Source organism: Marmota monax, unplaced genomic scaffold (genome assembly GCF_021218885.2).
Source record: "Marmota monax isolate L192 unplaced genomic scaffold, Marmota_monax_Labrador192_F-V1.1 WCK01_AAM20220418_F8-fsc00019, whole genome shotgun sequence".
NCBI lineage: Eukaryota > Metazoa > Chordata > Mammalia > Rodentia > Sciuridae > Marmota > Marmota monax.
The window spans coordinates 577,932-598,819 of NW_026695242.1; the positions used below are offsets into that span (position 1 = coordinate 577,932).

Sequence of the window (20,888 nt, forward strand, 5' to 3'; positions counted from 1 at the left end):
ACTGGTGAGGGGAAGGCAAAGAGGGGCCCAGGGGTCAGACCAGGCCCAGCTGTGAGCCTGGTGTTATTGAACTCTTTCTCAAGCAGAGTGTGCAAGCCATTTCCAAGTCACACTTCTGGAGTATAAATACATCCATGTGTGTTCCAAGCCACACAGCCTACCAGCTCGGTGTCAGGGAGAGCCGCCATTCATTATTCGCCCATGCAGGGAGCATTTCGGAATGTCTGCTACGTGCCAAATGAGGTGCTGGGTGCTGGGGAGTTGGGGCCTGCCTGTGGCTGGGGTACCCTGCCATCCTGCCAGGCCCGGGCTGCAACAGTGCCAGGAAAGAGTGCCTGTGGGACGAGGGCAAGGGGATGCCAATCCACTCGACCCAGCTGGTGCACAGGGTGAGCTGAGGCTGGAGCAGGCTGAGCAGGATGCCCAGGAGCTCGCCAGGCAGAGCACGGAGGGAGGGGAACAGAGAGCACAAAACAACACACAGGAGGGTCCAGCTGGGCCACAGGTGCCGGGCGGAGGACAGTGGGAGCCACAAAGGAGCTTGCAGCAGATCCGAGGAGATAACAGGAGCAGAGGTGTCTTTTGTTTGGAAGCAGGACAGGAAAGAGAAGCTGGAGGGAGACCAGGGGGTGGGGGGAGGACGGCTGCACAGTGGGTGGAGAGGAGGGGTGGCCTTGGAAACATCCAGAAGGTGGAGTTCAGAGCTGTTTCCAGACTCCGTCCTCCCACAGGCCATGCTCTGGTTAGGGCACTGGGGACAGAGTCCCAATGCCATGGTCAGCAGTCCCGTGGAGGAGTCAAGGTGACTTCCAAGTTTCAGCCCGAGCAGTGAGGCAATGACAGCCCTGTCCTTATGGTGGCTCTGAGAACTGGAACCAGAAGACTGACCTACACCTAAATGGCAGGCAAGAACAAGGTGGGTGTTGGGCCCTTCCTCAAAATGAGCCCTTCCTCAAAATGTTGTACCACCATCTGCCAGAAAATTACAATCTGTGGGAAGTACAGTGGGAGTGCCACACCCAAGTTGTGCTGTGAGCGATATACACAACCACACGCGGCCATCCTAGGAGATAAACGGCCACTAAGCAAGCAGTAAGGGGGCTGGAGGCCTGGGGCTCAGGCAGCAGAAAAGACAGACAAAAGTCTAATCCACAAAGAGGTCAAAACACTTAACAAAGCAAAGAACAACCAAAGAAGTCTATTTACTAAGCCCTCCCTGTCTTTCGGCATAAGAAATCTAATAAAATGAGAAGTGTAATTACTTACTATATGGGATCCAAAAGAGGAAAGAAAAAAAAAAAGTTCAGACGAGGCAAATAAAGAAATACAAAAACTCAAGCCAGAAAGCACTGGTTGTGATAGACAGGGACCGGCCAAAGGTATAGAAAACCAGTCCCGGTCATAGAGCTTCCCAAAAAAGATGATTTAAAAAAAAAAATCCTGTATGCTAGCAAAACTCTAGCAAGTGCACATAACTGAGAGAAGCTCCTCTGCAGAGAAAATTGGGCTTTCTGGCCAACAGAACTATCTGGGTAGCTGAGGCTTTCATTCAATCATTCAATAATGCATCGAGCCACATCTAGGGCCTCTCTGCTCCGGTACTGTCTGGGGATGCAGAATGAGACACGGCTAGCACTTCACAGGGAGACAGGCCAATGGGGGAGGAGGTGAGGCTGGCAGGGCCCAGAGGGGCACACCTGAGGGGCCCTGGGAGGAAGCGATCACCAGCCTGAGCGCTGCTCGGGCAGGAAGGGTGGGTCATTCCTTCCTTCCCTGTGCTCACTGCCAGATGCCAACCTCAGCTGATGGCAAGCCCTGGTTTAACAAAAGCGAGAGCTTTTCAAGAAGAGGTGAGATGCTCACCATGAAATCTCGTGCATGGGCCTAGTGTCAGAGTCTCACCTACCCAGGAGGCAAAATATTCTTCCAGACAAAGTCCCACCTGCCAGAGGGGGCCTCAGCGCACCACGGGCAGAGAGGACCGGGGTCTGACCCAGTCAGGAGTGGATTGGTGGCACAGGTGGGAAAGGTGTCTCCTGACCCTCACCAGAGCCCCTTCCAGGTCCCAGTGCTGCCCCAGGGGTTTTATTCAGCCCAAGACTACACGCACAGCAGCAGCCAGAGGCAGGGACGGTCCTTCAGGATGGATGGTCTGGTCACTGGCTGGTGGGCACGGGTCAGAAAGAGAGGGACAGGCCATTGCACACAGAAAAGGAGTCTCGTTGGTTTTTCAGTCATTTTTAATTATGGTGGTGCTGGGAAGGGCTTTACCACTGACCGAGGCACAGTCCCAGCCCAGGATTCTCCTACTTCAAAGTTCAGGGTTAAGTTTCCCAAAGCAGAGACTTCCAGGGACATGCAGCCTGTACTGACTGCTGCTGGAGGTTCTAGAGAGTGTTTATCGGGCTCCAGAGAGACAGGCTGCCTGCCTCAGCCTCCCTCCTGGAAGCCCTGGGAGGCAGGCACTTCAGCCCATTTCACAGATGAGCAAGCAGGCCCAGAGAGCCGCACAGGGCCACTCCTCCCAGGTCTGGTGGGAAAGGCCCACCCCCTTCTGAGCAATGAAGTAGACAGAGGAGACCGGGATAGCACTGCCCACTCACTCAGCCCCACCCCTGTGGGCAGGGGGCAGCTCTGGAGCTACCCCAGGGTCTGCCAGGTCGGGGTCTACATTATACAGCAGCAAAAACACAGAGCGGGCCGGGGCCCAGCAGAGGCAAAGGCCACCCAGACCAATACTGGCTCAGGCCACCGGCAAGGTGAGGGAAGGTGAGCTGGGGCCTTCGCAGGTTCAGACCAGAGTCGGCCGGGCTGATCTCCCCCACCTGCCCACCCCCCACCCCCACCCCCTGTGCTCCACCTGCCGCCACCCTGGCAGGCCAATCGGGATTCCCTCTGTGTGCCCCTGCAAGTCATAAAAATCCCACGTGAGTTACCAGTGTCCAGCCAGGCCGCTGGAACTCAATTCTGGAGGCATATGATTCAGGCAGGTGTCTCATTGGGAAGAGGGATGGACAAGAGGGGGAAACTGAGGCCCACCAGGTGCACACCCTGTCTGCAGTCATGTGGGAAGTCGGCAGCCACAGGGATTTGGAACGTGAGGACAGAGGGCCCAGTCACACCAACGTCCCCATCTTGCTTGTTCTGTTCCACTTTTTTCCTTCTTTTGTGGTGCTGGGCCTCCCACATGCTAGGGAAGTGCTCTTCCACTGAGCCATGCCCCCGCCCTCAATGTCTCCATCTTACTGATGGGTAAACGGAGGCTCAGGAATGGGAACAGGCCTGCTGAAGGTGACTCTGAATTGATAAGAACCACGGCTCGGTCATCCTGGCTTGATCCTGTGGAACCAAGATAGTGCTGCCTTCTTTGACCCCAACCTCAAGTTCAGGAAGTTGCAACACTTCCGTGTTTCCATAGCAACCAGCTTCTGCTCCAGGAATACACTGAAATGTTTTTGTTCCCTCCTCTGTGCCGGCCCTGGGCCAGGCTGTGAGGACACAGAGCGGACAGAGCGGGCGTGAGGGGAGGCGCAGGCCCAGCCTCTGCCTAGGATGATCCCAGGCAATGGGAGGGAGAGAGAAGGGGGAGTAATTTTGGTGGAGAAGAAATCCCCAGGGCCTGAGAGCTTCAGTGGAGGGAGTTCAGAGGAGGCAGCGTTTGAGCTGGATTCATAGGAATGAGTAGGAGTTTACCAGTTGAATTGTGGGGACTTGAGGAATTGGCATGTGCAAAGGCCCAGGGCTTGAAGGTGACTTTCATGTTAGAAAACTATAGTACACAGAGCAGAGGATATGAAAGCAGAGGTGGCGAAGGGAAGAGAAGCAGCTGGAGAGAAGGGAGACCAAGTGTTGTGTCGAAATTCCAAGTATAGACCTCGGTACCAGGAATGCTTCTCCATGCCTCTTGTGCCAATGGTTATATGGGCAGCTTGTGACAGAGTAGCTGGAGCACAAGAGGTAAGCAGCATAAAAGGACTCAGACCCCCAGGACTCAGAGGCCAGAGAGTTCTCCAGCCTCAGCACCCTCAGTTGGCTCAGTCCCAATGGGCTTCGGGGCTCAGACTCAGTCAATCTTCAAAACACATCCAGGATCTGACCTTTCTCATCATTCCCCAATGACCCCTCGGGTCCAAGGTACCAGCCTCCTTTTGGGTTTCACTAAAAGTCACCCGGCAAGGCTGGGGTGTAGCTAAGTGGTAGAGCCCTTGCCTAGCCTATGCGAGGCCCCCCAGGTTTGAACCCCAACACACACACACACACACACACAAAGCTGCTCAATCACCATACTTGTGCCCTGCAGTTTACCCTCAGTTCACCAGTCAGAAGGATCTTCTTAGAGGGCACATCAGATAGTCTCAGTCCTTGACTGATTATCTGCTTCCTTCCAGCCGCACTGGTTTCCCGCCCTTCCTAGAACATGCAAGCCCGGGTGCCCGTGCGGGGCCTCTGCGCATGCCGCCCCTCTGCCTGCAGAGCTTCTCTCCCAAATGCTCACAAGGTTCACTCCCCACCTCTCTGGGGGGTCTGCTCAAATATACCTCTTCATAGAAGCCTTCCCTGACTACCCCATGGAAAGAGGCTCACACCCCACCCATCTTCTTCTGTCACCTTAGCTTGCCTTATTTTTCCACCAAGTACTTATGAAAACTCCTGACATCGTTAAGCTGTTGACTTATTGACTGACTGTCCCCTCTACTTGAATGTAAGCAGGCCTTCAGTCAAGTTCAATTCTGTCCCCACGGCCTGCAACAGCACCTGGTACTTAGCAGGTGCTCAACAAACAGGATGAATGAGTAAGTAAACCCATCTTTCTTGGGGAGCCGGGCAATGTAGACACAGAAGGTTCCCAGGCAGTGCTGTCCCCAGGGACAGAGCACTGGGGGCCTGAGACCAGCCAGGAAACCTTGTTCTGGCGTGAGGGTTCACTAGCAGGAAACATGAACTGCTCTCCCTGTGCCTGTGCACCCCAGACCTCAAAGGGGAGCAGGGCCTGGCTTGAGGACTGGTTGCTCTGCCCGGGGTTCCTCATTTCTGTGAGCACTTGGCCTGACAGGCCACAGGCATCCTCAGGGGGCAGAAGGTGGAAGCAGAGTAAGGCCAGGCCTGGCAAGAACGGGAGGACCTAGCATCTTGCCAGCTCTGCAGGTTGATTCCCTCACTCTCTGGGCCTCAGTTTCCTCATCTGTAAGATGGGGATGAGAAATGGATGAGATAAATCATTTGCCCAGGTGCCTCCTGCTCCAACAGTCTGGGCATCTTTGGGAGTTCTAGGAGGTCATATCGGGTTGGAACTACAGCCACAATCCAAGTCATGGTGTAGTCCAAGGCACCATCCTGTGGTGGCTAGGCCAGGCAACTGAGTGAGGGGTCTTGGGTGGGTTCCTAGGGTGAGGTGAGGTGGTAAGTCCCAGGACAGCCAACGTCATTGCCGCAGCTATAAGAGAGCTCTCCCTGCACCTCGCTCCAGTGGAGGGCTTCCAAGGAGTGACAGGGTGGAAGCCAAGCCCTGGGTTGGGGCGCCTGGGTTTTAGTTCCAGCTCTGCTAAGGGATTGTCCCCTCCAGGGACAAGCTAAATGAGGGGGTTGGCTTGCACGGTCTCCACAGCCTTTCTGCACTGACATTATCGTCACAGTACATGGTGATAAACCACTGTGCTCCCTGACACAGTGACACTGCTGCACTGCGTACCAGAGGCCCGCCCTACCACCACCTGACTCACAAGGGCCCCAAGTGATGCCGGAGCATGAGGCAGTACTGGAAGTTCTGACTCCAAATCCGGGGCTCCTTGCAGACAGCCCTGGTCTCTGGAGCCTGAGAACACTCAGGCAGGCTGGCCCCCGGAAAGAAGGACAGGGGCAGAGTCAGGCCAGGGAGGGAGCGCTGCTCACAGCCTCCCCGCCTCCCAGCAAGGGCTCTAGTTCCAGTGACACATGAGCATGCCTGGAGGGGCCAGGAAGACACACTGTCTTCCCAAACCACCCTACCCAGCTGACCCTGCTCGATCAGCAGATGCCAGGCTACGGTCTTCCCCTGGGGCCCCAGTGACCCACTGCTGAGCCCTCCCCATCCTACTTGCATGCCTCATGACCTGAGCTGGGTTAATTCCCGTCAGATCTGACATCTCCAAGCAGCCCAGACTCATAGCAGAGGCAGAAGAAACAAGGAGGTCCAGGGGTATATGAAAGCCACCTCCTCCAGGGAGCTCTCTGAGCCTACTCCAGTCTCATTCTCAGCCTAGGGAGGAGCCTCTGAGGATACCATCCCTGGCTCATGGTAGAGGAGGGAGTTCTTGAGAACAGAAGTCACCATACCCTTCATGGTCGTGGAATGAGAACCAGGGCGTGGGTACCCTCCTAGGCTCCAGAGCCTGTGGAATTTCCCGGATGGAAGAGGCTTTGAGGGAAGCAGGCGCAGCCCGTCCCTGGGGGTGTGCAGGTCCACCCAGGAACATGATCTGTGGGGATGCCGCCGATGGCATCAGGTGAGGAGCTGCCAAGGTCTCTTGGGGTCTTGGGAATCTAAGGTCCCAGGAATACCAGAAATAGAAGTGTGTGGAGCAGCATGACCTTTGGGTGGGGCAGGTCCTGCTGCCCAGGCACCTCCGGGGCATAGTTAAGAGGGAGGCCATCTACAGGGGTAAAGCCCTGAGAATTTGGGGGCCCACGAGGATCGCGTCCCCCACCACAGGCCTACTCGTCTGCAGGTGATGCACAAGTAGAACGCTGCTGTCAGCCCAGGCCAGGGGGCAGGAATCAGAAACCACCTTCTATAGCTAGGTGCAGAGCTTAGAGCCCCAACACCCAGCACAGAACAAGAAAGCACACAGGAGCTCTCTGCTCTTTGCCCAAGATCTGAGGCAAAAGGGGGTCCTTGGAGCCGAGGTGGACCATGCACATCTACCAGGGAACTGGTGGCCAAGGAGTCCCCTTGCTCACTCCCTGACAGCCATACAAAGTGCACTGGTCAGACCCAAGTTGGAGTCCTAAGGACTGTGGGCCAGGGAAGCAACCGACTCTTCCACCATCACAGATGGGGACCAAGGCCCTCCCTACTACCAGAAGGACACCCAAACACAGCACCCCTGAGTTACAGCAGCAAGGCCATCGGATGAGTACGGGTGTTCTATGTCAACTTCAGGGAGCCCCCAGCCCGTGGGAGGAGACACTGAGCCAGGCAGGATGAATAGGCAGTGCCACCAGCAAGGCTGAAACTGACCTCCTGACCCAGAGGAGCTCAGCCCTAAACCAGTCCTGCCCAGCAGCCTTCCCAGAGGAGGGTGTGGGAGGGACTTCCTCCACCCTAATCCTCGGCTCCTTCTGGGGACACTGAAACCTGACATCTCATAGAGGATGAGACAGGTGGTTTCATGGAGAGGTCCACGGGCACAGGAGGCCACACCAGTTAACCTCCATCCTCCGGGGCCACCCCAGACTCCTTGCCAGGTCTGGATCCCGGAGGACTTCTACTGTCAATGGCCTCTGTCAAGTCCCTTCCCCTCCCCTGGCCTTCCCCGGTTTCCTCATCAATAAAATATCAAGCTGGACCCAGAACAGGGGTCATGAAAACAAGGGTCTTCCTGGCTGCAGAGGTCACAGCTGAGCTGGGACAGAAGGCCCATGGAGGGAGGAGGAAGGCAGCAGCATGACACTGCCATTCCACTCCGGTGCCGGGGACAGCAGACCCTGGGACCAGGGCCACGGTTGTGACACTGCTTTCAGTGTCCACACTTGAAGGATCTGGAAAAAGCTGTGGACCATCTCCAGAAAAATGCATATTTGCAAAAAGGTGTACTGACAGGTGCAGGGACCCATGTCCCCTGGAGGCCAGCACAAGGCCCTTCCAGCCCGAACAGCTGGCAAGTCCTTGAGGCCCAGCTCTGGGGACACAGCACGGTTCCCACCCTTTTGCAGAACGGCCTTGTTGTTGGGACTGCCCAGCCACAGAGAGATTGGCGGTCTAGCAACAGAACAAAGGAGGCCAGGGAATGATGGGACCTGCAGGCTGGAGGGAGGTCAGAAGTTTGGCAAAACTGCTAAGAAAGTAGGCTTCGGGGAGGATTTTGGTGTGTGTGGACCTAGTTCTGGTCCTTCCCACTTTGAGAGAGCCCCTGGGAAGTGGGTTATGTAGCAGGTCAGCGATGGATAGATCACGGATACCAGAGCATTTAGCCCAGGATTTCCCCAAATGTTCCACTGGTATCTCTAGTAGCTATTTTGCATAATAATGGGGGTACCAGGACTGTCCTGTAGGTTTGGGAGCATGGGGTGAGGCAAAGGGCTGTCCACTCCAAGACTCCCCTTGCAGGCAAACAGGGTGGACAACGTCCCAGGAGAACAGGGCGTGCCCTGCCACCCTGAGAACCCATTTTAGGAAACCAAGAGGTAGTGTGAGCACATGATTGTCAGATGAGGAAACTGAGGTTCAGCGGGGTCAGGGACTAGCCAATGGTCCCCACCGTCAGTCTCCTTCACATCCGATCTGTACAGACGATAAAGCTCCGTCCATCCCTGGTCTCCTGTTCACTCGGGAAGAGGCTTAAAGGGAAGTTCTATTCTCATCCGCCTCAGTTTACAGGAGGGAAAAAGAAGTTCTAAGGCATGAACCAGGATGAGATCTGCATCCAAGGAGGACAGGTTTTTCTGGTGAGTTGAATGAAAATGCACTTGAGTTATCAGTGCGGGTACAAAGGACAGACTGTGGACAATGGATCCGGAAGCTTTGGTTGTCCTGAGGCAACTTGACCTTGGGCGGTCAGTAAACCGGAGTTGAGGTAGTGAGAGCAATGGTCCTGACACAGTGAGGAAGGCTGCCCTTCCTGAGCACTTAGGACGCCGGGGGCACTACACACACTCCATTTTGTCACCCTAGCGGGAAGGAAGTATGTGAATTATTGTTATAGTAAGTTTTTGACAGATGTGGAGGCCAAGGTTTGAGATGTAAAACATACACTGCCCCAAATCCTTCAGTTCTCAAAGGGTGGGGCAGAGAGTTGACCCCAGGCAGTTCCAGAAGAGTCTGAAATGAAGTTTTCACGCTCTGTTCCGATAAGGCATGTTGTCTCAAGGGTATAATGATGTCACACCCAAGTGTGACACCGGTGGCACACTCCACCCCTTCCCAGCCATCCCCCCACAGCCCACGAGGTGAGACACCCTGTTGCAGAAAAGTCATTTTGCTGTTCAACCTGTGGCTGGTCCCTGCACCTCCCTAGGTGTTGAGGGCCACAGCCCAGCCGGAATGACGCCTGGCATTTTGCCAGAGGGAATGGTTGAAAGGTGAAGCCAGTGAGCCATTGAGATGATGATGGGTAAGTTAAGCTGTGTATTCAGTGGTATATAGACCTTTGCTGTCCGGCAATAGGGCAGCTCTTGTTGCCTTGGGCGCCCGCTACTTTGGAGTTCCCGTTGAGTTCTCGTGGGGTCCGAGAGAGTTGGCACAGAGCCGGGGGAGAGGTGAGAGAGCTCCCGGGAAGTGTGCGTGGAGTGCTGGTGGAGTTCGGGCAATAAAGTTTCCTGTTTGAACACACAAGTGCTTTGTGGCGGCTCAGTTATTTGTGCCCAGCCAGACTGCGGCACCTAGGCACTGTATTTCCCTACCCACATGCCAGAGGGGTGGACAGAGACCCTGGAAGGACCTTTCCCACTTGCAAATACCAGAAGAAAATTCTAGCACTCTTCCGCAGAGGTATCTGGACCCTGACCACCCCTCGGTCAGACTGCTGGCTGGTCGGAGCTGTGTGCTGAGCTTCCCGACGGGGTCCAAGGTTCACCAGGGAGCAGGGGTAGGAGTTGTGCCGAAGCCCTGTGGACAGGGCAAGGTCCAGGCACTGACATCTCCTCCCGCTCTTCCTCCTTGGCTGTCACCTGAGCCTGACACAGGTGACTCCCAGGGCAGAGTGATAAGGTTCCCTCGCTGCTTCCCTATGCACAGAGGAAGTGACAGCAGGACCAGAACAGTGAGCCATTGGCCCCGAAAAGGACAAAGTCAGCACACACAGGCTGGGGTGCAGGTGGAGGAGGTCACCCATCCTCTGGGCCTTCCCAGCCCAGGCCTTGGCAGATAGGAGACCTAGTACCCTCCTCAGAGGGATCACATCTGCAGTTCAATCAACCTTCAATGCCACCTGCTGCCCAGGAGGACTCCATCCCCCCCAAGCTGCAGGGGACCTTGGGGTACCTCAGAAAATGTCCCATCCTTAGTCTCACCATGAGCGTTTAGAGGCAAACCCTGCCCTCCCCAGGTTCAGCTGGGCTCCCTTGGCAGGAGGAGCATTTATTTATGCACTCAGAAGCATTTAAGGGGGCTGTGCCTGGCCAACAGTAGATGCTCAATAAATGTTTAATGAACTAATGGGCTGGGAAACACCGGGTTCCAGGCTGGGCTCTGTCATCGTTTGCTGCTGACCTTGGATGAAGCTGATCACTGCTTTCTAAGGTTCGGTTTCCTGGACTAGAAGAAGAAAGGTCAGAGCTGGTAACCCAATGTGCCCCTAATTTTACATGCTTAGGTTTTCAAAGTCCAGAGATGGGGAGGTTCAAACCTGGAAGGATGATTCCAGAAGTCCCTCCTCACTGCTCCAGAGCTAAGAGGACAAGATGGGGCTGTTGGGGAGGGGGGCTGGTGAGGAAAAGAGTAGACATGGGGGCAAGAATGGTGAAGGGGATGGAGGAGACAGGGTAAAGACTGGGCGCAGTTTCTATGCAAACCACACACACACACACACACACACACTTACAAATATTTTGCAAAAAACGATCCATTGAAAGTAGAGATCGTATTTTTATACCCTTTCCCATCAGAGTAGCCTGGCCATTTCCTGATCTGCACTACACTGGGCAAGCATCTGGGAAAGACTGCTGGGGTAGGGGTGGGGGCACCCCCATTCTTGGAGCCTTGAGGAGATCAGTAGGGGTGTGTGTGTGTGTGTGTGTGTGTGTGTGTACAGGCACCAACGTACACATGGGGGAGGGGAGGATAGGGTGGGTAGCTGCCAACTAGGGAGAGGATTGGAAGACAAATGAGGCCCCTCAACCTCTATATCTGGGAGTAGACGTCTCTGGAGCCACCAGCTCCTCGGAATTCCAGACCTGCTCTGAATTTTCCAGGAACAAAGATTACAGTCAGACCATGGGCACTGCCACTATCAGCCATCACAGTCGCCAGCCAATTCTTGCCCCTCTGTGGGCCTCAGTTTCCCCCTTTGTGCTGTAAGGCCTTTGTACTGCCAAGGGTTCGATCTGGGCAGTCTCCAAGGACCACATCTACTCTGAAAGCCCAAGATGCTGAGATGCTATAGAAAAACATCCCCCTGCCCTCACTCAAGCCCCCACCATGGGGGACCTAGAAAGGTGGTCCCTGGTCCCCAGCCGGCTGTCTAGGGCTGGGGCTGAAGCAGAGCAGAGTCCCCACACCGTCTGTCCTCAACAGCCTGCCACAGCCGAAACCTTGAAGTGGTTACAATTACAGCCTGGCTAACAGGATTAGGGGAGCGTTGAAATCTAAGAAATCTAATTAGCTCAGACACCCCAGCCTCCCCAGCACAATCCTGTAGTAACCCCAGCAGCTGGGCCGGATGGGAGGGGCAAGCCCCAGGCCCTGCCAGGCTGCACACATTACCTGCACAGGTGTGCCAAGCTGGGCTGGGCTTTCTGGGGAGGTGCCCACTGTCCTGCCCCATGGGCTGTGGCCTTGCCCTAGGGTAACACTCAGCTGAGCTCCAGAAAACCAGATGTATGGCTACAGGCTACAGGGCAAACGGAACCCAAGGGCCCCACAGGACAGCCATCCCACATAGCCTGGGGGCTGTCTCAGCCAGGAGGGGCAATCCCAGTCACTCTCTGTATTCTCTGGGCTGCACTGGGAGCGGGGCTAGAAAACCCTCTGCATCCTGCTCCAGAGTCAGGTCCTGGGGTGAATCTGATGCACAGAAGCCCCCCAACACCTTGTACATGTGTGTCTCGGGCAGTCACTACAGCACCCGAGGCTCAGAGCAAGCTGGGGCAGGAAGACCCCGTGGCAAGAGGAGCAACACTGCAGGGAGCATGGAACTTGTGCTGCCAGATGGGGGGAGGGTGGACAGGGGAGGCTCTCCTTCCACCCTTCCCGGGAAGGGCTCCTGCTTAACCTCATTTCCCTATTCTTGGGGTCCACACCAGCTTCTGTACCCATGAGCCAGTGTATCTGGGGCTCTGGCTCAGTGGATCATAAGCCCTACCACTGCTCAATGGTATCTGTAAGGTCTACAGCTGAGCCCCGACTTTTCACCTCTCTCAACCTCAGTTTCCTTCTCTGTTAAATGGGGGTAATTCCAAATAGCAGTTAGCTTACCCTGTTGTTACTGGAGTTACACAGATTTAGAGACCACTTCTAGATCTACCAAGTGCCATACAAAGAAAAGGGGCTGTGATTATTAATGACATCGTGTGCCCCAGCAGTGTGCCCCAGCTGACAGTGGTTAATTATTTACCGAGACCGATCTTCCTCCCTGTGCTGGAAGTAAGCTCCTGAGGAGCAAGAACCCTCTTATATAGTTGGGTGTCTCCACGGGCTTCAGTTTTCACACTATAGACTCTCAGTGGCATCAGAGACGGTCCCTGACCCGATTTCACCCTCGTTATGACCATTCTCTGCCATATCAGCTCAAAGGACAGAAAGTATCAACAAGCAAACCTGGTACCCAAAGGCAGATGACAGTGAGCCCCTCAGGCAGATGCTTCCCCCCTCCCCATAGGCTACTCCCAATAGGGGATGACAGCAGCCATTTCAAGGATATCCCCTGACCCTATGTCAGTATGGCTTGCCTGGTCACTGGCCTTGAACCCATAATCATTCAAAGATGAGTCTATGGTCTGGGGGACCCCCAGCATCCCAAGCCCAGAGTGAAGGTCCAGAGTTGTGGATTCCAGAGGGTACATAGCAGAGCATCCCGACATGCCCAGCGGTGCATGGGAAGCAGAGACTTCCCAGAAGTGGTGAGCTCTCGGTCACAGGGGCCATGTAAGCTGAAGCTGGATAGTCAGTTGCCAGGGGGCTAAGCACGGATGAGTGAGAGGCTCTGGAAAATGCTTCTGCACCCCAGGTCCAGCTCCTTTGTGTTGTACCCATTCTGCTCCACAGTCTGCTGGGGCCTTTAGTGGACACGTGCTTGGGACTCTTGTGCCAGTATCTACCTCATTCTCCCAGCTACCAAGTGAGATAGTAGAAGTTTGCCCTTGAGCCCATATTACAGATCAGCAGAATAAACTAACTGGCCCAAGCAGCCAGAAAGTGGAGGCCCCCTACATCTTTTCTTCTCCTGCATCTCCCCAGGAAATGGCAAGACCCACAGAATTATGATGGGCTTGTGAACTCCAGAACTCCAGAACCTGTGCCGGAGGGAGATTTGTTCTGCACCTCCCTTCATCCCTGAGGGTAAGGCCCAGCCTCTGATTCATTCCTGGAGCTTATAGACCAGGCAGGCCCCTGCCCTCCCCCAGCCTCAGGGACTCTTAAGGACAAAGAGTCCCCACTCAGAGGGCCTGGCCAAAGGGCACCGTGTCCTGCTGTGAGGTCAGGGCAGTCACCAGGCAAGGCTGCTGGCGTCCAGGGTAATTATGGCAGCCCAGCTTTTGTTGTCCACACAAAACCTAAGGAACCTCATAAAGATGTGGCCGTGATAGGAGCCAGGCCAGGGCCCACGGGAGCAGAGTTATAAATGAAATTGTGTGGGACCCAGTCACAACCTGGCGGGCCCTGCTTCCAGGTTCCATCCATAAAAGCCCACCGAACCTCCATGAAATAAACTTGTTGGTACAGAAATTTCTTACAGCAACATCTTGCTCTGAGACCCACAGCACAGACATTCATTGGACCCTGGGCAGGACCAGAGAACTCTGTATCCATGGTTTCATATGCAGGTTCTCTTGTGACCAGGTTCTCAGGACATGCAGACCTCCAAGCGTCTTCCTTCCTTATCCACTCCTCCCCTGTCAATCAGGGAAAAAAGTGAAGTTTGCATCACTTCTCTGCTGGGTCCTTCCCCCTGCAATTTTCTGGATTGAGTCAACTGTGGACACCTGTCCTATGTTGGGTCATGTTTATGGGGACCAGGGATGGAGATAGTGCTTTGCTAGTGTAGCTAAGGAAGTTTGTGTGTGTGTGTGTGTGTGTGTGTTAAAGGGGGGTCTATGGTTCTGTGGCCAAACCCCAGTTTCTGGGCCTTTCTTTATTTTGCTTCTGGATCCTCCTCCCTGCTTTTCTAGGAGGGAAAAAGAACATTTTGTCCCTACAAAGAAGCCAGTAACCCTTTTTTGCACAAAGGTATTTATTCAAAATTCTTCATACATCCAGCAATTTTTAATTCCCAAGTCTCTGTGAGCTGGATTCCGAATGCCTCAAAAACCCATCCAACTCCTGAAAACTCTCTAGCTCCTCCCTACCACCATGGCCACCAACTCTCCCAAGTCTAAATTTTTGAGATTTACATGTAAAAACAGCATTTCATAACCTCGTGACTTGGGACAAGGAGATGCTTCTGTCCTTTTGGGAAAAACAAAACCCAACTGAAATCATAAAACTCAGAGGAAAACACCAACTCCTCCAAGTGCGTTCCCTCCGCCAAAGTCACACGTGCTCCGGAGCAGATAGGGCTCTCAATGTGTCTTTTGTTTGATGCTGGTGTTTCAACATCCTCAACTTGAAGAGGGAAAGGTCAGCACAAGGCTCCCGGGTATCCACAAACCCCTGTAACCTCTGCACAGGAGCCAGAAAGCCTGCAAGAGAGGGACTCAGAAGTGTCCCTACCTTGAAGACCCTCAAAAAGTGGTGGAGACAGAGAAAACCAGAGGTTTGCTGCCTGATCTAAACTTCCCACATAGCTTGCAAGCAACTTTTAAGGCTCCAGGGACCACAAAAGCCAGCCAAGCTGGATTTCAACAGACAAGCTTCCCAGTTCTCCAGCCACAGTGCCTGTCCCTTTATCTGTACCTTCAAAATAATAATAATAATAATAATAATAATAATAATAATAATAATAATAATAATAAGCAAACCCAGGCACCTCTGGGAACAGCCTCTGGCCTCCTGTCCTGCCCTGTGTAACCAGCCTGTCCTCACACCCATGAGGAGGAGGAGACTGCACTAGTTAACCCTCTGGTCCACCAGGCCGGGTTCCCAGGTTGCAGCAGGAGGCAAACTGTTGCTCAAGAAAATCCTTCAAAAAACCCTTGGCACCAGGAGCCAGTTAAAGCTGGACAGTTCTGTACCGTCCAAACCAGGGGTTTCCAGGGCACTGCCCACTGCCCTTTTAAATCTCCGGGGATGGGCTCTACTCTCCCATGCCCGGGGCTGTCCACCCAGGGAGCTCCAAATGTCCGTGGCAGAGCAGAGAGGAAGGCAAGCATGGCCGAGCGGTGCCCTCACCCCGCCAGCCCAGCCGCCAGCTTCTTGGAGGACCTCAGAGAGAACATTTGTTTGGGCTGCCAAGTTAAATCTTCCTCCCTCATGTCAGGGCATTGGAAAAGCAGTCAGGGGAGAGGGGAAGGGGGAGAGCGGGGGAAGGAGCCGCGGGAGGGAGGGCGGGAGGGAGGCGGGCAGGCTCAGAGCCCCAGTTACTCGGGCACTGCCTGCCCAGGAAGCCGCGGCTCCCGGGCAGGCGCAGCCCGGGTTCCGGGCACCGAAGGAGAGACGCTGCCGCCAGGCCTCCCGGGTACGGCGCAGGGTGCCAGGCGCTCTCGGTCCCAGCCTGGGAGAGGCTCTCGCTCTGTGCCCAGCTGAAGGGGCCAGATGGAACAGGGAGGCAGAGGGAAAAGTTTGCGGCAGGTAGAGGGGTAGGACTGGGCGGCCCTGCCGCTGGGCTGTCCCCCAGGCAGGGGTGGGGGGCCCGGGCCGGCTGCCCGGGCGCGCTCCCGTCCGCCCGCCCTCCCGCCCGGGTTGTTTACATTCCTGGAGTGTCTTTTAAACCCAGGGCTGAGGCCGGCTCCCGGCCTTCTCCGGCGGCTCCGGGGCAGTCTCCCGTGAAAATCTGCTGGCGCACAATGGCCGGGAAGGCGGCCGCCCCTTGCCTGCGCCCCCACCGCTCCGGGGCCGAGAGCCTGCCCTCCGCACCGCGCCCTCTCCCCGTCCGGCCGGCTTCCTGGACAGATGTCCCCGGCGAGAGGGCGACGTGCGCCCGCTGCCTGCGCCCCAGACATCGAGACCGCGCTCTCCAGTTTTCACCCCAACCCAGACACCAGGAATGTGAAACAAGCTTCCAGAGCCCGCCCCCGACCCCAGCTCCAGCCCCGGCCCGGCCCCTTCAACCTCCGCCCCGGCCGGCCTCCCACTCCCCCGGGGCCACCGCTGCCGGAGACGGAGAGGAAGAAAGAACACGGGGAAATTACTTTCGTATTTGCAACGCGCGCGCGCACACAACGCACATCTTTCCTCTGGGCTCCCCTCCTGGCTGGGGCAGCCCCGTCCAGGCTTTGGCCTGAAAGCCCCTCCGGTTTCCAAAGCCCCACAAGAAGCCCCTACACACACCCCTCGGCATTCCCTGCTGGTACCGCGCGCGGCGGTTCCCGGGGCAATTCCCACACAAACAACTTAACCGCGTCCCCACCTTTCATTTACAAAAGTGTGTTTTCCCTGTAAATTCAGATGCACAACTTAACGCCACCACCTTTGGTCACCCTGAAATCCGGCGCCTTCCCTGGAGGTTCTCGTATGCACACAGGCGCACAACTTCGCGTCTCCCCAAGGGAGACTAGGGAGACCGAGGCGGTAGCCCCTGTTCTTCCCTCCCTCCTCAGAATCCAGGTCCCCGGTCCGGCCCCCGAGTGTTCGGAGAGAGGGCTGTAGGCGCGCCGGCAGGAGGCGGGCACCCGGTCCGCGCGCTCACAACCGAACTCAAACCCCGCGCACCCGATAAACCCCGGCCCCGCGCTCAACCAGAGCCGGATCGGTGCAGCAGCCCGGTGCTCGCAGCTCGCCTGGGCCTCCGCCCCCGGCCGACAAGCGGAGTGCAGCGGAGCCCGGGCAGCGGGCTGCTCACTCCACTTGCCTGGCCCCGGCGGACCCTTTAAGGGAAAAGCCCCAGGACTCAGCTCGCACCCCGAGTAGCCGCCGGGAGCGGGAGGAAGCCTGGGGGCTAACAGGCGCCTGGCTCAGTCCCCAAACTTACCCGGCTCTGCGAGCACCGCTGCCGCCGCTGGAGGACGCGCCGCCGCCACCACTGGGTAGGGCCGGCAGGGGCCGGGAGGAGCGCGGCGAGGGCGCCGAGATCGGCTCGGCTCCGGCTGCGGCTCCTGCTCTGCGCCGGCCGGGGCTAGGGTCACCGCGCTGCGCCGGCACTGCTCGCTCGCTCGGCCGCCCGATCCCTGATCGCCTCCCGCCCGCCGCCCGGCCGCTCGCTCTCCCGGGCGCCCGCCGCCGCCGCTCGCTTTTTTAATGTCCACAGACAGTGAAAAGGAACTCGGCGTTAGGGGGTGAGTAAGTGAATCAACTCGCCCGGAGCCGAGCAAGTTGAAGTGTCAGATTACATTGGCTATTCTATTTCCAAAGGGCCCCGCGCCGACGGCCGCTCGCAAAAGCCGGCGCGGAATAAGGGCCGGAGCGGAGCGCCGCACCGCGGCCGCTGCCGCCAGTGCTCTGCTAGCCTCGCCTGAACTGGCGCTCTCTGCGCTCTCTCAGCGCTCTTTCTTTCCCTTTCCTTTCCGCCTCCTCTCGTTCTCTTATTTCGCTTCTTTCCCTCTTTCTTACCCTTTCCCAAGTCTCAGCGCTCCCAAGCTTTTCCCCTCTTGGCACTGACGGACTCCGCGTCAACCCCCCCCCCCCACCACCACCATCCGTTCACTCGCCAACCTCTGCTCCACCTCCCTCCGCAGCTCTCCAACGACCCCTCGCCTCCCCACCCCAGCAAGTTTGGAGTAGCGGAGAAATGCAGAATCTAGGAAGGGACCACGTTGGGGAGGAGGACAAAATTACCCCCTCACAGGCATCCCCCCACCCACCCCGCGCTAGTACGCCCTCGCCTGGAGTGCACTCGGGGCCGCGGGCGCTGCCAGGTACCTGAATTGGGGTGAGCGAGTTGCTAACAAGATCTCCAAAACCTTCCCTGGAGAAGATTTTGGGGTTGTTCCTAAAGCTCTGGGACTGGTGGATGAGGCGAGAAGAGGACCCCCCTCCCTCACCACCAAAGGTGACGCTGAGGGAGGCTGGAGCGCGCTCCACCGCGCCCCCCTTCCCGGCCTCGACGACTGGGAAAGAGCAGGGTGCGGTGCGCACCCGCACATCCTCGGCACCAGACACAGTCCAAAGATGTGTGGATGCCCCAAGGCCTCGAAGGGAGTCCAGCGAGACCCTGGCCCAGCCCTCGTCCAGGCCTGGGAACAGCTCCAGGGGTGGCGGAGAGCGATAGCACTCACGAGGCGCAGTTGTGTTCGCCCACTCGCGGGGTTCCCCCTAGCAGACCCACCTCCAAGAGCATCCAAGAGCGCGCCCACTTTGGCTCTCGTCCACTGCCACTCACACAGAAACTCCTACACAAATGGCACACACATTCACTCCCACCCTCAGCACTGCAAACATGCTACCACGCCACACACTCACAAACGCGCCCGCACACACATTTTTTCTCACAAACATGCTCTGAGTACATGGCCTCAGTAAGCACACTCAAAAACACGCAATTGCACACACACACAAATATCCCTGTGCACAACCCCACGTACACTAAAAAACACACACAAAAAAATTCCCCTGTGCACTAAATCTCACGTTCACGTATATACACAAACACACGCCCTCCCCTTTCACACCCCTTTCTCAAGGTCCCCCACCCCTGATTAGCTGCACCCCTTCCCATTCCGAATCACAATCAGCGCGGGGGTTGGACACAAGCAGGCACGCATGCACTCCCCTCCGGGGCAGGCGGGGGAGGCTTGGGCCCCGAGCCCGTTCCGCAATCCAGGTGTGGCGGCTGTTCCGCGTTCCGCGTTTTGCAGGCCGCCGCAGTGTCGGAGGCGAGGCTAGGAAGGGAGCTGGAATAACAAAGGCAAGTTGGGGAGAGCGCAAGGGGGCGCAGCCCTGGCCGGGACGCGGGGGGAGCCCTGCACTGCCCGGGCGTTGGAGGCTGCAGGGTCGCGGACGAGGGGAGTCGGAGGTGGGGAGGAAAGGTGGGGGGGGGGCGAGGGGCGGGGTCGAAGCGTGACGTCAGAGAACAATGACACCGCCGGGGGCGGGCACCGGGAGGCGGCGCGGGTGGGGGTCTCCCCCGGGGCCTGGGGCTGGCGGAAGAAGTCTTGGCCTCGCCGGGGCTACTGCCTGATTGACGAGGTCCGCATGGGAGCGCAGACGTGCCACGAAGACTCGCGGATTGCTTGTGCCTCGTGGGCGGTGATCAGAGCGGACCCCAGGCCAACAGGGGGAGCAGGCCGTAGTACTCCCTCCACCGCAGATCCCCATTTTAGAACATCCTTCAGAGGACTGCTCTGACCTCGGCTTGAACTCCTTTATGGCCGGAGAGATCACTCCTTCCACCACAAGAGAGAGGAGGCAAAATGAATTTGCCAGCTCTGAATTCATTCTCAAGGCCCTGATGGTCTGACAGCAGGTGAACTCAGCCTGGAATTCCTGAGTGCTCAGAGAACTGCAGCTCAGGTCCACAGGGTCGGCTGTGTGTGTGTGTGTGTGTGTGTGTGTACCTGTTTGATTTTCCCAGGGAAATTCTGCCTTCCTCTGCCATTGAAGGAGGCCCTTTCCGGTCCCCAGTCTTCTAACTTGTCACATGGAATGAATGGACTGTTACCACTGCTGCTCCCCCACCCACCCACAGGTGGCAGCTGAGCATCCCTGGGGAGGGTGGGTGGTATGAAATCACTTCCAGACTCTATAGAGACAACAGGGAGGCATGATCCAAGCACATTCCTGTAGGAGGAAGCCCTCTTCAACCTATGGGAGACCCAAGTTCACTGCAGGGTAGGGGGTAGCCTAAGAAATCCCGGAAGACCTGTCTTGAAGGTGAAATTCAGTTTGCTGATGGTGGCTGGAACCACAGTTGTCCCACCTCCAGGGACCCACTGCATTGCAACAACCAGAAAGCCACCCCCACCCCACGTCCAAAATCCCAGTACAGAGTTTCTGAGTGTTTTAAGGACTTACAATGCAAGATTCCAGCCCTAGCTGACAACTGAGCAGGTTCCTATCGCCTGATAGCCACCAAGTTAGGACACCCAGCACTCTCAGCATTTTACCCAGTCCCTTAAGGAGTACAGAACTGGCCACCTCCAGGAAGTAGGGAATGCAGGTAACCTCCTGCCTAGAAGTCCCCTATCCCCATTTTCCAGCCAACATTTACATCTGGGAACCAGGAAGTGGCTGCAGAGGGCAGGAGAGCCAAGTAGGACCAAGTCTTAGTGACAAGGAGCCACAGCTGTGCAAGCCTGGCACTTAGGGCAGCAAATCTGAGAAATCCTGTTCAGGCCACGTGGAGCCTGGGCCCCAGTCCTTGAGCTCTAAGTCTCTTGCCACCTCTCTTCATCTCTAAGGGACATAACAGGGCAGGTTGGATCCCTCTGGGATCTTTGAAGAAGTTATGATTTATTTAGTGTCTGCTGTGTGCTGACCACTGTGGCGAGGGCATGGTAGGCTTTAGCTTATTGAATTCGAACATCACTCCATTTAGGAGCTCTTCCTGTCTCCCCTTCCGAGGAGACTGGACCAAGTGACTTTCCTGAGGTGGGTGCATACTCAGGCTTTCATTTACAAAGTGTTCTGTTGACCCCTCAGCCCCAGCTCTGCATCCTAATCTAGAGACTATGTGTTGCCCTAAGCCAGCTGTTTCCCTCTCTGAGCTTCTGTAGTTTAGGGGCAAGTTCTCATGGCAGTAATCAGACCTTGCTGAGGAATGTGAATATGTGTCCTGAGTCTCCCG

The 20,888-nt window shown here is 56.4% G+C and overlaps 1 protein-coding gene across 3 annotated transcripts in view; it reads right to left on the minus strand.

The window, feature by feature from the left end:
- Positions 1 to 17,441, minus strand: part of Zmiz1 (zinc finger MIZ-type containing 1) — a 219,394-nt gene extending 201,953 nt beyond the window's left edge. For 2 of the 3 annotated variants that reach the window (XM_046419961.2, XM_046419960.2), the window contains exon 1: positions 17,139 to 17,441. The gene's annotated coding sequence lies outside the window, so the exon portion shown is untranslated. The remainder of the gene's footprint in view (positions 1 to 17,138) is intronic. The other variant, XM_046419962.2, reaches the window with a different exon arrangement.
- Between the last annotated feature and the right edge of the window lie 3,447 nt (positions 17,442 to 20,888).